Consider the following 13,155-nt stretch of genomic DNA (forward strand, 5'->3'; position numbering starts at 1 on the left):
AATTTTAACAAAATTGAGTTTATTGCTAATTCCTGTTCTATATGGATAGATATATTATTTTGTAGAAAAATATCACAAGTCAAATGGTATTTCTGTTGTGACATGTGCGCTTGAAAATTATTAGGTTTCGTGGAGAAGGCCCATGTCACTGACAAGGTGACTCAAAATGAACAAAACTATAGCTTAAGCTGTTGTGTTTGGTAAATTAATAATGTTTTGTATCTGAACTTTGAATTTGTTAGAATGATGCAGTTGTCTTTTATGTAATGTATTACTGTAATAGATTATTTCATGCAGAACTTTATTATTTATGTCATTAGTGACATTTCATACAGGTTTGTTCGCATGAAGCAAACATTATGAAGTCAGCTTCTAAATACTGGTTTTGAGAATCAAATTCGTATTATTTTCTGACCAAATTTTCAATTATTTCATGAAATACAAAGATTGGTTTGTTAAACTTTTATCAGATTTTGAGAAACCCAATCAGTCAAAATTTTCAAACATGAATATTGAGTCATATTCTATTTTTTAAATATTCTTTTGCATACAGAAATATTCGTTATGTTTTTACAAAGATTTCCCCATTTCAAATATTCCACTTCTTAACTCATGCATTTATTTTAAACAGTTTTTTTTTGTGTTTTTTCCAAAACTTTGTATTTCGTGACTTAAGGGATTTCTCAAAAACCGATTCAAATGCGAAGCTTCCAAAATAATGTAGTGTCGTACTGGAGAGTCACACGGTCATAAGTATGAGTTGCTCCTGTTCACTCTTCCAATCATTCCTCAAAATTTGTAACAAACTCGTCCAAAAACATTACAGGCCTATAAGTACAGCAAGTTAATTGCATCTACTTAAAAGTTTTTATTTTCCCGCGCCGAATGTGGTATACCTTAAACTAGGAATAAAGATTGGTTCGAATCCTAAAGGGGAAGAAAATTTCTCTTGCAATTTCAGGCGGTATACGGGACCAGTGCTCACTCAGCATCCTAAGGAATTTTGGACTCTACAGTGAGTAGTGAATCCCGGTTTCGTAAGATCTGGAGGGATCATCGTATTGACAACACGTTAAGGCTGGTTCACAATAAACCGAGAACGGAAACGACAACGAGAACGAGAACGAAAATATTGTTAAAATAAATTTATTTAAATGCGCGTATTCACAATAGTTAATTGTGAATGCTCACATTTAAATACATTTTAACATTATTTCCGTTCTCCTTCTCGTTTCCATTTCCGGTTTATTGTGAATCAGCCTTTACCCCATACCGGACAGATCATATTTTAATCTCTACTGAGATACGTAGGCGAAATGAGGCTATAGATTACAGATGGGATTGATAATAGAGAAATTGTATTTGGAGAGCTAAGCCTGATGATTAGCATTATTATTATTATTATTATTATTATTATTATTATTATTATTATTATTATTATTTAGTTACTTACTTACAAATGGCTTTTAAGGAACTCGAAGGTTCATTGCCCCCTCACATAAGCCCGCCATCGGTCCCTATCCTGTGCAAGATTAATCCAGTCCCTATCATCATATCCCACCTCCCTCAAATCCATTTTAATATTATCCTCCAATCTACGTCTCGGCCTCCCCAAAGGTCTTTTTCCCTCCGGTCTCCCAACTAACACTCTATATGCATTCCTGGATTCGCCCATTGCTACATGCCCTGCCCATCGCAAACGTCTGGATTTAATGTTCCTAATTATGTCAGGTGAAGAATACAATGCGTGCAGTTTTGCGTTGTGTAACTTTCTCCATTCTCCTGTAACTTCATCTCTCTTAGCCCCAAATATTTTCCTAAGCACCTTATTCTCAAACATCCTTAACATTATTATTATTATTATTATTATTATTATTATTATTATTATTATTATTATTATTATTATTATTAAAGCTTTATTAGACAGTAGACTGTTCGCTGCTGAGCAAACTACATTGCATCATCGGACTCTGCTTTTACAGATCGTTTGCCAAGCGTTGTAGTCCCGGTGTACGTTATCTATTTATCTGAGTTGTGGTCGCTCCAAAAGTCACTTTGAACTTCAGAATTCTTCTGTGACTTACTTACTTGTCTTTCCGTGCTCTGTATTCTAGTAAAATCGAATAACTCCTAAATGTTTTAGGCAACAAACCAATTACTCTATTTAAAGAATTTATTATGATTTTCGTGCATTAATAAAGTTTTAATTGTTGTTTTTACAGAACTTCCATTACTAGTACTACTACTACTACTACTACTACTACTACTACTACTACTACTACTACTACTATTACTACTACTTACTGGCTTTTAAGGAACCCGGAGGTTCATTGCCGCCCTCACATAAGCCCGCCATTGGTTCTTATCCTGAGCAAGATTAATCCGGTCTCTATCTTCATATTCCACCTCCCTCAAATCCATTTTAATATTATCTTCCCATCTACGTCTCGGCCTCCCCAGAGGTCTTTTTCCCTCCGGCCTCCCAATTACCACTCTATATGCATTTCTGTATTCGCCCATACGTACTACATGCCCTGCCCATCTCAAACGTCTGGATTTAATGTTCCTAATTATGTCAGGTGAAGAATACAATGCGTGCAGTTCTGTGTTGTGTAACTTTCTCCATTCTCCTGTAACTTCATCCCTCTTAGCCTCAAATATTTTCCTAAGCACCTTATTCTCAAACACCCTTAACCTATGTTCCACTCTCAAAGTGAGAGTCCAAGTTTCACAACCATATAGAACAACCGGTAATATAACTGTTTTATAAATTCTAACTTTAAAATTTTTTTACAACAGACTGGATGATAAAAGCTTCTCAACCGAATAATAACAGGCAGTTCCCAAAATTTATTCTGTGTTTAATTTTCTCCCGAGTATCATTTATATTTGTTATTGTTGCTCCCGGGTATTTGAATTTTTCCACCTCTTCAAAGGATAAATTTCCAATTTTTATATTTCCATTTCGTACAATATTTTCGTCACAAGACATAATCATATACTTTGTCTTTTCGGGATTTACTTCCAAACCTATTTCTTTACTTGCTTCAAGTAAAAGTCCCGAATTTTTCCTAATCATTTGTGGATTTTCTTCTAACATATTCACGTCATCCGCATAGAATGTCAGCTGATGTAACCCGTTCAATTCCAAACCCTCTCTGTTATCCTGGACTTTCTTAATGGCATACTCTAGAGCAAAGTTAAAAAGTAAAGGTGATAGTGCATCTCCTTGCTTTAGCCCACAATGAATTGGAAACGCATCTGACAGAAACTGACCTATACGGACCCTGCTGTACGTTTCACTGAGACACATTTTAATTAATAGAACTAGTTTCTTGGGAATACCAAATTCAATAAGAATATCATATAAAACTTCTCTCTTAACCGAGTCATATGCCTTTTTGAAATCTATGAATAACTGATGTACTGTACCCTTATACTCCCATTTTTTCTCCATTATCTGTCGAATACAAAATCTCTTATCAATAGTTGATCTATTACACCTAAAACCACACTGATAATCCCCAATAATTTCATCTACATACGGAGTTAATCTTCTCAAAAGAATATTGGACAAAATTTTGTACGACGTCAACAAAAGTGATATTCCTCGAAAGTTACTACTGTTAGTCTTGTCCCCCTTCTTAAAGATAGGTACGATTATGGACTCTTCCATTGTTCTGGTACAATTTCCTTTTCCCAAATAGCAAGTACAAGCTTATAAATTTCGTTAGATAATGCGCTTCCACCGCCTTGTATGAATTATGCTGGAAATTTTTAAGGTCCAGAGAGTTGAAAATCGTATAATGAGGAAATATAATATATGTGATCTGTTTTTATGGCATCTCAATCAATAAAGAAAATATTACCACGTAGCCGAAGCGATAATGAAAACGAAAAATGTTTGCTGTCACAAGTTTGTCAGGATTGTCACACTAAAATATTATTTTTCTGACTGTCAGCCCTAATAACTTACCTATATCATCACATAAACTAGATGGAAGGTGATAATAAACACTTCAATACTTCCACTGTCACGCAGAAAGTCACTGCTGTGACAAGAACTTACTGAACCGAATGACTCCTCTTTATTATTCTGACCTTAGGACAAGTTAAAAAAGGATGAAGAAAAATCATTGAACATCCACCAGAAATTCCTCAATTTATGGTGAACTGCATTAAGAATGGGGTCTGGCTCTTACACTTGCATATTAATTTCTAATTACGAAGTATAAAAGAAAGTACGAGGGCGTGCTGAAAAGTAATGCATCTTATTTTTTTTTTTTTGTCGCTGTGAATATAGTTAAAAATATTAGTGATAGTAGGCTACATTGTATTCAGTGAACTTTCTGCTTTCAGTGACGCACGTTTCGTATTTGTACCAGTAGAGGGCTCTGAGTTATAGCACGAAATATGGCGGCGTATACCTGCACTATGTCGGTAGTCTAAAGAAGCGTGCTGTGATCGAGTTTTTAACAGCAGAAAATGTGACCCCGATAGACATTCATCGGATATTGATCAATCGTGATCAATGTGTCGACAGCAGTACCGTTCTGTGTTTAACGAATAACCACCACACGAAAAAACTTTCGTCGTTGGCATGGTCTGTTGAACATGAGAGTGATAGCCAAAGTTAATATGTGTGTAATCTTGTCAGAAATCGCGTGATTGGTCTTTTGTTTGCGGATTTCACTATGACAAAACACAATTACCTAAATCTGCGCTGGAACTGATTTCAGTACCTCAAATTGATGACAATGTGGACTTTCAGCAAGATGGAGATCCTCCACACTATGCTAACATTGTTAAGAAATTTCTTGTTGCGACATTTCAACGATGCTAGTTTGGGATGGACGGATGGAAGCAATGGCCTCCCCGCTCTCCGGACACGACACTACGCTAGTGTGTTAGTGAAAAAAAAAAAATATATATATATACATGCAATATGTAGACCTATATATGTATGAATAAATACATATATTCTAGAATATTATTTATTGTGGCTAACATATTAGAAAAGGAAGTTTCTTTATTCCACCTTTAACTGCTTTTATGTAGAAAGCCAAGGATTTTTCACTTGTATTTTAGGAGATTTGTTAATAAAAGAAGTGATTGTGTGACTTTTTGAGAAATGGAGAAAAATAAGCTTAATAGTGAAATGATTAAATACCTCCAGGAAAAATGGTTTAACGGTCAGCGAAATCCATCAAGATATGACAGGTGTACTGGGAGTGGTGCTCCTTCATATCAAGTGATGAAAAATGGTACCCCAATTTTAGATGTAGAATGAAAATATGCGAACATATAAAGGATGCAGAGTGACCATAGAACCTGTGTGTTATCCATGTAAATTATTTAATCATGGGAGAGCGTTGATTGACTATTATTCGTACGGTATTTGCTAAAATAACATGCTTCTCAAATGGCACAGTTGGACGTCCTAAATGGTTATTTGGTCTACAAAAAGTGTCTACTAAAACATGCCAAAAATGTTGACTCCAGGAAAAAGTGTGCAATAGTGCTTTGCCCTGAAAACCTATTTGATCGACTTCATTCGTCTGATCTTGCTCGATGTAGTAACTAAATGGTACGAAGGAAATAATAAAATTTCTCTTTAATCTTGTATTTTTGTGTCTGTCAGATATCTAATCACTTTGTAAGTTTAGTAGTGCCTGTATTCCATTTCTTTCGCGTCACTGGAGACATCTATATCATTGGAGACCAGCATTTAAGGTGGGATAAACATGTTCCTTCTATATATAACAGACTTCGTGAAACAATTTATAAATTTGTAATTATTCGCTCTTACATCCCTACAAATATTCTGCGATTAGTTTATTTAGGTTTGGTTCAGTCTGTCATCCAGTACGGTATAATCGGATGGGGAGGAGCAACAAAATTTACACTTTCTCCGCTCATACTTCTTCAAAGCAGATAAATTAAAATTTGCTTAAATAAGTCAATTGAGTATCCAAAAAATTTGACTTATTCCGATTTTAATGTTTTCCAAATTGAACAAATATATAAATATAGATTATTAAAATATTATATAAAATCGTCTGAAATATAAAGAAGAACATCATATTTATCCTACTAGAAGAAATTTGACGTGTCCTATAGCTGAACCTAAATGTTACACAACCACTAGAATAAATCATAGTCAGAATTACGGGCCAAAGTTATACAACTCTAAATTGATAATAAATACTGATCTAGGTTATTTTGAGTTTAATTTTTATTTTTATTTCATTAGGTTATTTTACGACGCTTTATCAACATCTCAGGTTATTTAGCGTCTGAATGACATGAAGGTGATAATGCCGGTGAAATGAGTCCGGGGTCCAACACCTAAAGTTACCCAGCATTTGCTCATTTTTGGGTTGAGGGAAAACCCCGGAAAAAACCTCAACCAGGTAACTTGCCCCGACCGGGAATCGAACCCGGGCCACCTGGTTTCGCGGCCAGACGTGCTAGCCGTTACTCCACAGGTGTGGACTTTTGAGTTTAATAAATTTAAGAAAAAATTAAGGAAATGATTTAGTATTCATGTCCTCTTTCCCTTTTTTCTTTATCTTAATTTCATTGTACTATTTATTCATTCCAATTTATGTCCTGTTCTCGACTTGGTTCTCTACTTTCATCTTCGTAATTATCCCTGTTTTATAATAATTGTATTAGTTTCGTAATTTTATTGTATCTTTGTTACGTTCTTTAGTATAAAATAGTTATTCATAGGAACAGCCCCTGAACACGAGCTTGCTTAATCGGGTATGCATTAGTCATTAATATGTATTTATTTTCTATTTTATGTAGTAATAAATTACTAAATACTAAATCAGTAAGATTGTTACTTGCACGAACTTGATAAATGTCTCAGTATGAATCAAGAAGATAACATTTGTATCTGGACAGGTAGAAACTAAATAACTTCAAAAAGAATAAGAACCTCTGAGAGATTAGATTACAGTACATACCGAATCGATAGGGTAAGGACTGAAGATACGGATTAAAAGAAACTTTGAATAAAGAAAGGCTTGAATGTTCACAAGGTGGTGATTAAACCGTTCGAAACAAAAGTCCAAGTATTCAATAACAGCTTTCGAAGTAGAACTATGGCTTTCTCCTCACTAGGCATGGAGAAGGTAACTTGGGAATTAACCGTCACAAAAAATGCAACCCCTCCCTGTTCTCCTTGTATTCACCTTGTTCTCTTTATAATCTCTTTGTTTTCATTATCTTCCCCCTTTTTCTCTTAATATTCCCCGTGTTATCATTGTCTTCCGCTTGCTATCATTTTATTACCTTCGGAATAAATATTATATATCTTTCGCGTGTTAAATATTACAGTACCTGGTTAACTAGTTGCAGCCTGTTATGGGCCATCTTCAGAACTAGTTAGTGCTGGTCTTGGCGCCTTTTGTTTGTGTTTCCTATGGGGTGTGTTTGTGTAGTGTAATGTGGAGTCAAAGAGTGTGAGTGTTCTGAAATTGAGTTGTGTTGAGAATTTCATTTGGATGTGTTTTTGTGTGTCTGTATATTTCGTATTGTTCTAGTGCGTTTAGTTTCTAGCTTTTTGGTTGGATATGTAGAATTTCCATGTCTGTGTTTATGTCTCTGTAGGTGTGGTTAGCATTTGTGATGTGTTCTGCATATGAGGAAGTGTTTTGTAGTTTTGTCAAGGCTGTGATGTGTTCTTTGTAACGTGTTGAAATGATCTACCTGTCTGTCCTATGTACAGTAGAAGTTGTTGCAGGTGTTGCATTTGAGTTTATATACGCCTATGTGGTTGTATTTGTTTGTTTGTGTTGTGTGTTGAAATGCTTATGTAGAGTGTTATTTGTTCTGTATGCGATGTTGTAATTTAATTTCTTGAATGAGGTTGCAATCTTGTGTGTGTGTGTTTTTGTTTTCGTATGATAGTGTGATGTATTTTTTGTGTTTTGTGTTTGTGTTGTATCCTTATGTTTTTTGTGATTATGTTTCGTCTTTCTTATTATGTTGTCCATTACATAAACACAAATTTTTTAATTTTACTTGGTTATTTAACGACGCTGTATCAACTACGAGGTTATTTAGCGTCTATGGATTTGATTATAGCGAGATGAGGTCGAGGATTCGCCATAGATTACTTGACATGTGCGTTACGGTTGGGGAAAACCTCGGAAAAAACCCAACCAGGTAATCAGCCCAAGCGGGAATCGAACTCCGGTTCGGCAGGCAAGCGCCTTAACACAGACATGGAAATTCTACATATTCAACCAAAAAGTCAGAAACTAAACACACTAGAACAATACGAAATATATAGACACACAAAAACACAACCAAATTAAATTCTCAACACAGAACTCAATTTCGGAACACACACACTCTTTGACTTCAATTACACTGCATAAACACACACCCACAGGAAACACAAACAAAAGGCGCTAAGACCAGCGCCAACCATTTCTGAAGGTGACCCATAACAGGCTGAAACTATTTAACCAGGTACTGTAATATTTAACACGCGAAAGATATATAATACATATTCCGAAGTGATATAGTGTTAAAAGTTGTGTAATCAAGATGTATAATTTTATTACCCTTGTTTCCCTTATATTCTCCTTGTCTTCCTCATATTGTAGGTTGAATTATGAGAATGATCATATAAAAATTAATCATGTTAATGAAATCAAAGTGTTAGATATAAAGATTGATCAAAAATTGACCTGGACCCCACATATAATGGATGTGTGTACCAAATTGTCTAGAGTTATATATTTGTTGAAGAGTCTAAGACGAGTTGTACCTGATAACTATGTATTTTGCGCTTATTATACATTTTTAAAATAAATTTTTATTATGGCCTTATGTTATGAGGCAATAGTAGCAGTCGTGATTCCTGTCTATTGGTGACGAAATTCTGTAGCCTACTGTAGTAGCGCTTCCTATTGACTGTGACAGTCTCTATTATTCCAGTGTATTCTTAAACTAGATATGGACCAATGATGAAATGCGAAATAAATTCACATCATTCAGTGAAGACTTTGTTGAATTAATATCTGGGGGTCATTTTCAGACCAAATTATGCAATTACGTGTATTAACCCCACCATTAAGAAAGAGGTAAGCTTCGCCTATCCAGAAACCTTGTCCAAAGATTATTAAGCTGAATCTCTGCTAGCAGAAATAAAACAAAATCATATCTTTCTCCTTGACACTTCGTTTGAGTGCCAATACTGGATTTAATTTATACGGGTACAGACTAAGATGTTTTTTAGAATTTTCCAAACTGTGCTATAACTCATTGGAAGATGACTGGACACCCAATTAACACTACTAATTGTCATACAAACTACTTGCAATTCTTGTGGAAATTAAACCAATGTATGAAATTGAAATACAGTTAAATTTTCGTATAATATTAAATCCTGGAAACGAGATAATTTTATAGTCCCAGGATGTTTCGTATTTTTAACCTCCTCTCGTAATAGTGATAGAAAAAATTTTACGAGTAGAAACATTTGTACTTCCCAGATCTATTGTTTACTGCATTGTACATCCTTGAAGAAAATCAAATTAAATTCCTTGGATGCTAAATCATCCGTGTTAAGTTACATTTCTTTAGTATTGGTAGACGATATCGAATTAATGAGATAGCATTCGCCATTGTAGAACACTAAAAATAACTGAAGTTTCGGAATGTGTCTCGAACTTTATTTCTGTTGAGCGAAAATCAATCAGCTTCGAAAAAAAGTTAGCAACTATTTCAGATCTGGATAAAATAACAAAACAGACGGATTTTGGAAGAAAATATGGATTGACTGAATGATTATTAGCTACAGATTAGGAGGTGAAAACTGGCATATAAGGTGTACGAAAGGGAAAAGAGTGGACGATCAGAAAGAGATTTTATTTCAGGATGGTTAATATTACACGATATACTGGCACGGAAGTGCAGCTCATACTAAAACCTTATGTTCCCCTCTATACCCGCTGGTGATAGATTTTTTTTTATTTTATTGGATTATTTTACAACGCTGTATCAACATCTAGGTTATTTAGCGTCTGAATGAAATGAAGGTGATAATGCCGGTGAAATGAGTCCGGGGTCCAGGACCGAAAGTTACCCAGCATTTGCTCGTATTGGGTTGAGGGAAAACCCCGGAAAAAACCTCAACCAGGTAACTTGCCCCGACCGGGAATCGAACCCGGGCCACCTGGTTTCGCGGCCAGAAGCGCTGACCGTTACTCCACAGGTGTGGACCTGGTGATAGAGCACGGCGCACGGTAAAGTCACAGGCACAGGGCAGGTCTTGCCTTCTCTACCACATTCGTTAAAATATTTGCGTCACGAAGAAGACACATGCTTCCGTATTATATGTTTAACATATTTAGAAATAAATCATTATTCAAAAGCCATACACACTACATGAAACAATGTACTATTCACTTCATTACAAAAAAAAATTCATTCTTTATCATTCCAAAAGTGGAAGTCATGTGATTTCAGTTATACGCCGTGAGATTTAATTGGATATGTGTAGCCTAATTAATTTTGTTAACGTTTAAATAAAATACCGTACTATTTGCTGTCATTTCTAGTAGTATTATACTATTTATAAAAATCGGCATCTAAAAATCATATACTAATACGTAGAGTCAGAAAGTACCGGAACTTCAGGTGGCAACGCCATGCTCTATAGGCAACTTCTCTGCCTCGTCCGTGTTGTATGTGACCTGCTCTCCAGGCGTATAAACTCAGTGCAAACATGTGTAGATATCTTTGTTGCAGATGGTATATAACCATTTACAGTATACAACATCCCCTTCAAACTACTTCTCGAAACATTCCTGTAGCCCATCTTTGGTCACTTCCCGCAGAGCGCTTGTCGCAAGAATTTTCATCTCTTTTTGCTGACGCAAACCGCCATCCCTTGAGTAGGGATTTGGCCTTTAGAAATAAGTAGAAATCTGCTGGAGCAAAATCTGGAGAATATGGTGGCTATGGAAGGACAGGTATTTTGTGTTGTGCGAGGGATTCGTTCACTAAGAGCGACCGATGTGCTGGAGCATTGTCATGATGGAGAACCCAATTCTGTCCCTGCCACAAGTTGGGTCTTCTTCGTCGAACTGCATCAAGAAGACGCCGAATAATTACAACATACGCCTCCTTACTGACAGTTCGACTCTCACGAATAAACTCGAAATGTACGAGATCTTGGATATCGAAGAACACTTAAAGCATTATTTTCCCCTTTGATCAGTCGGCACGGAATCTCTTTTGCCGTGGTGAGCCGGGAGATTTCCATGTTGAAGACTGCCGCTTTGGTTGCGGGTCGTAAAGGAAACACTATGTCTCGTCACCTGTGATCACTCTGTGCAAGAGAGTTTGATCCTGGTCCAAGCTGTCAATCAGGTCTCCACTAACCAGTTGCCGCTCTTCCCGCTGCTCATCTGCTAGGCTTCTTGGAACAACGTGCCCACACACATGTTGAATTTTCAAATCACTATGGAGAATGGACTGCACAGAACTATGCGAAATGCCTAACAAAGTAGCCACATCATCTACTGATTGTCTGCGGTCTCGTCTGATTTTTGTGCAACTTGAGCTATCATTTCTTCCGTTCTTGCCGATCTGGGTCTTCCTGAACTTGGATCATCATCCATTGATGTGAAGCGCTTGTGCCAGTCATACACTAGGGTCAGAAACATTGCTTCTTCTCCATATGCTTGGCTAATGAGTGCCAAAGTCTCAGTAAATGCTCTTTCAAGCTCATTTTACCGCATATACCTACATGTCTTCACTAAACGAAGCGGAAAGCTGCACTGTATTACACGTCTTCACTAAACGAAGCTGAGAGCTGCATTGTATTTCGATTGGTTTTCGGATAGGTTAGTCTTCCCTATTCTCATGCACAGCTGCACTGAGTCTATACGCCTGGAGAGCAGGTCACATACCACACGAACAAGCCAAAGAAGTTGGCTATACAGCATGGTGTTGCCATCCGAATTTCCGGTACTTTCTGACTCTACTAGTAAAAGTTAAATTACATTGTACTCGTATCTTACTTCAGTGGTCTACATACACGTAGCAAGTGTAGGCTATACAATAGGCGCTATATAATTCTCTTGATGCCTTTCGTCCTCCCCTACGATCCTCTATCTGACGTTATTTAGCCTGAGGGATTTAGAGAATTCAAAAATTCGAAATTAAGAGTCGAGATAATTCTTGACGTCTTGTCAGTCCAGTTGAGGTATGTGCATATAAATTGAAAAATTGAGTCTGTGTCTGATACAGTTCCGGGTAGCTGAGTCGGTAGGGCGTTGGCGCGCTCAGCTAGAGCTCCCGAGTTTGATACCGTGGCCGCGGAACAATTTTTGACTTGACATTATTGAAAGTGGATAAGCCGAAGCGTATCATCAGATACTTTGAAAATTCCCTATTAACGTGTCTTTCATATTGTACATCACGATTTGAGTATGAGAAAGTTATTTTATTTTAGTTGTTTTAAAGAGTAGTCTTTTTGGATCGTATTTTAACTATGAACGGAACATGAATTCATTTTTACGATCCAGAAACAAAGAAACAATCAAAAGTATGGAAACTGGCTCTCCTGATAGAAACCTCTGACAGGAAACCTCTGCAGAAAATATACTATTCTGCTGAGAATAGATTCAAACATGATATCTAGCAAAGAAAAAGAAAAAAAGAAACATATTTCGACGACACATTGTTTATATAACAGGATGTTTTCGAATCACAGTCCAACATCTCTTTTTCTACTTACAGAGATCAGACGTTTTCTTGCAAACATTACAAGGATAAACAGATAAGAAAGATACTAAATATTTGGACTTTATCGATAAGTCAATCAAGTTTTCTCAAGTGCTTCGGCTTATCCACTTGTTATTTTGTCTTCTTCAGCTTTTAATTCAACTTACGATGTACTACAGAGATTTAACATCGTTTTTAATTGTATTTAATCTGTCAAAATATTCTACAGATTACAAAAGTGGTTATCGTCGACAGTGCTGACTTCTGAAGCCTATGCTAATGACATAACGGTTCCCAGAGAATGAATACAACAAAAGCTAAGTTTATATCTCCGTCATCAGCTGAGAGCTTCGGCCTCTTACACTTCAGTACAAAAGGCTCAAAACTTAATAGCGAAAA

The sequence above is a fragment of the Periplaneta americana genome, chromosome 3 (assembly GCF_040183065.1).
Source record: "Periplaneta americana isolate PAMFEO1 chromosome 3, P.americana_PAMFEO1_priV1, whole genome shotgun sequence".
Taxonomy (NCBI): domain Eukaryota; kingdom Metazoa; phylum Arthropoda; class Insecta; order Blattodea; family Blattidae; genus Periplaneta; species Periplaneta americana.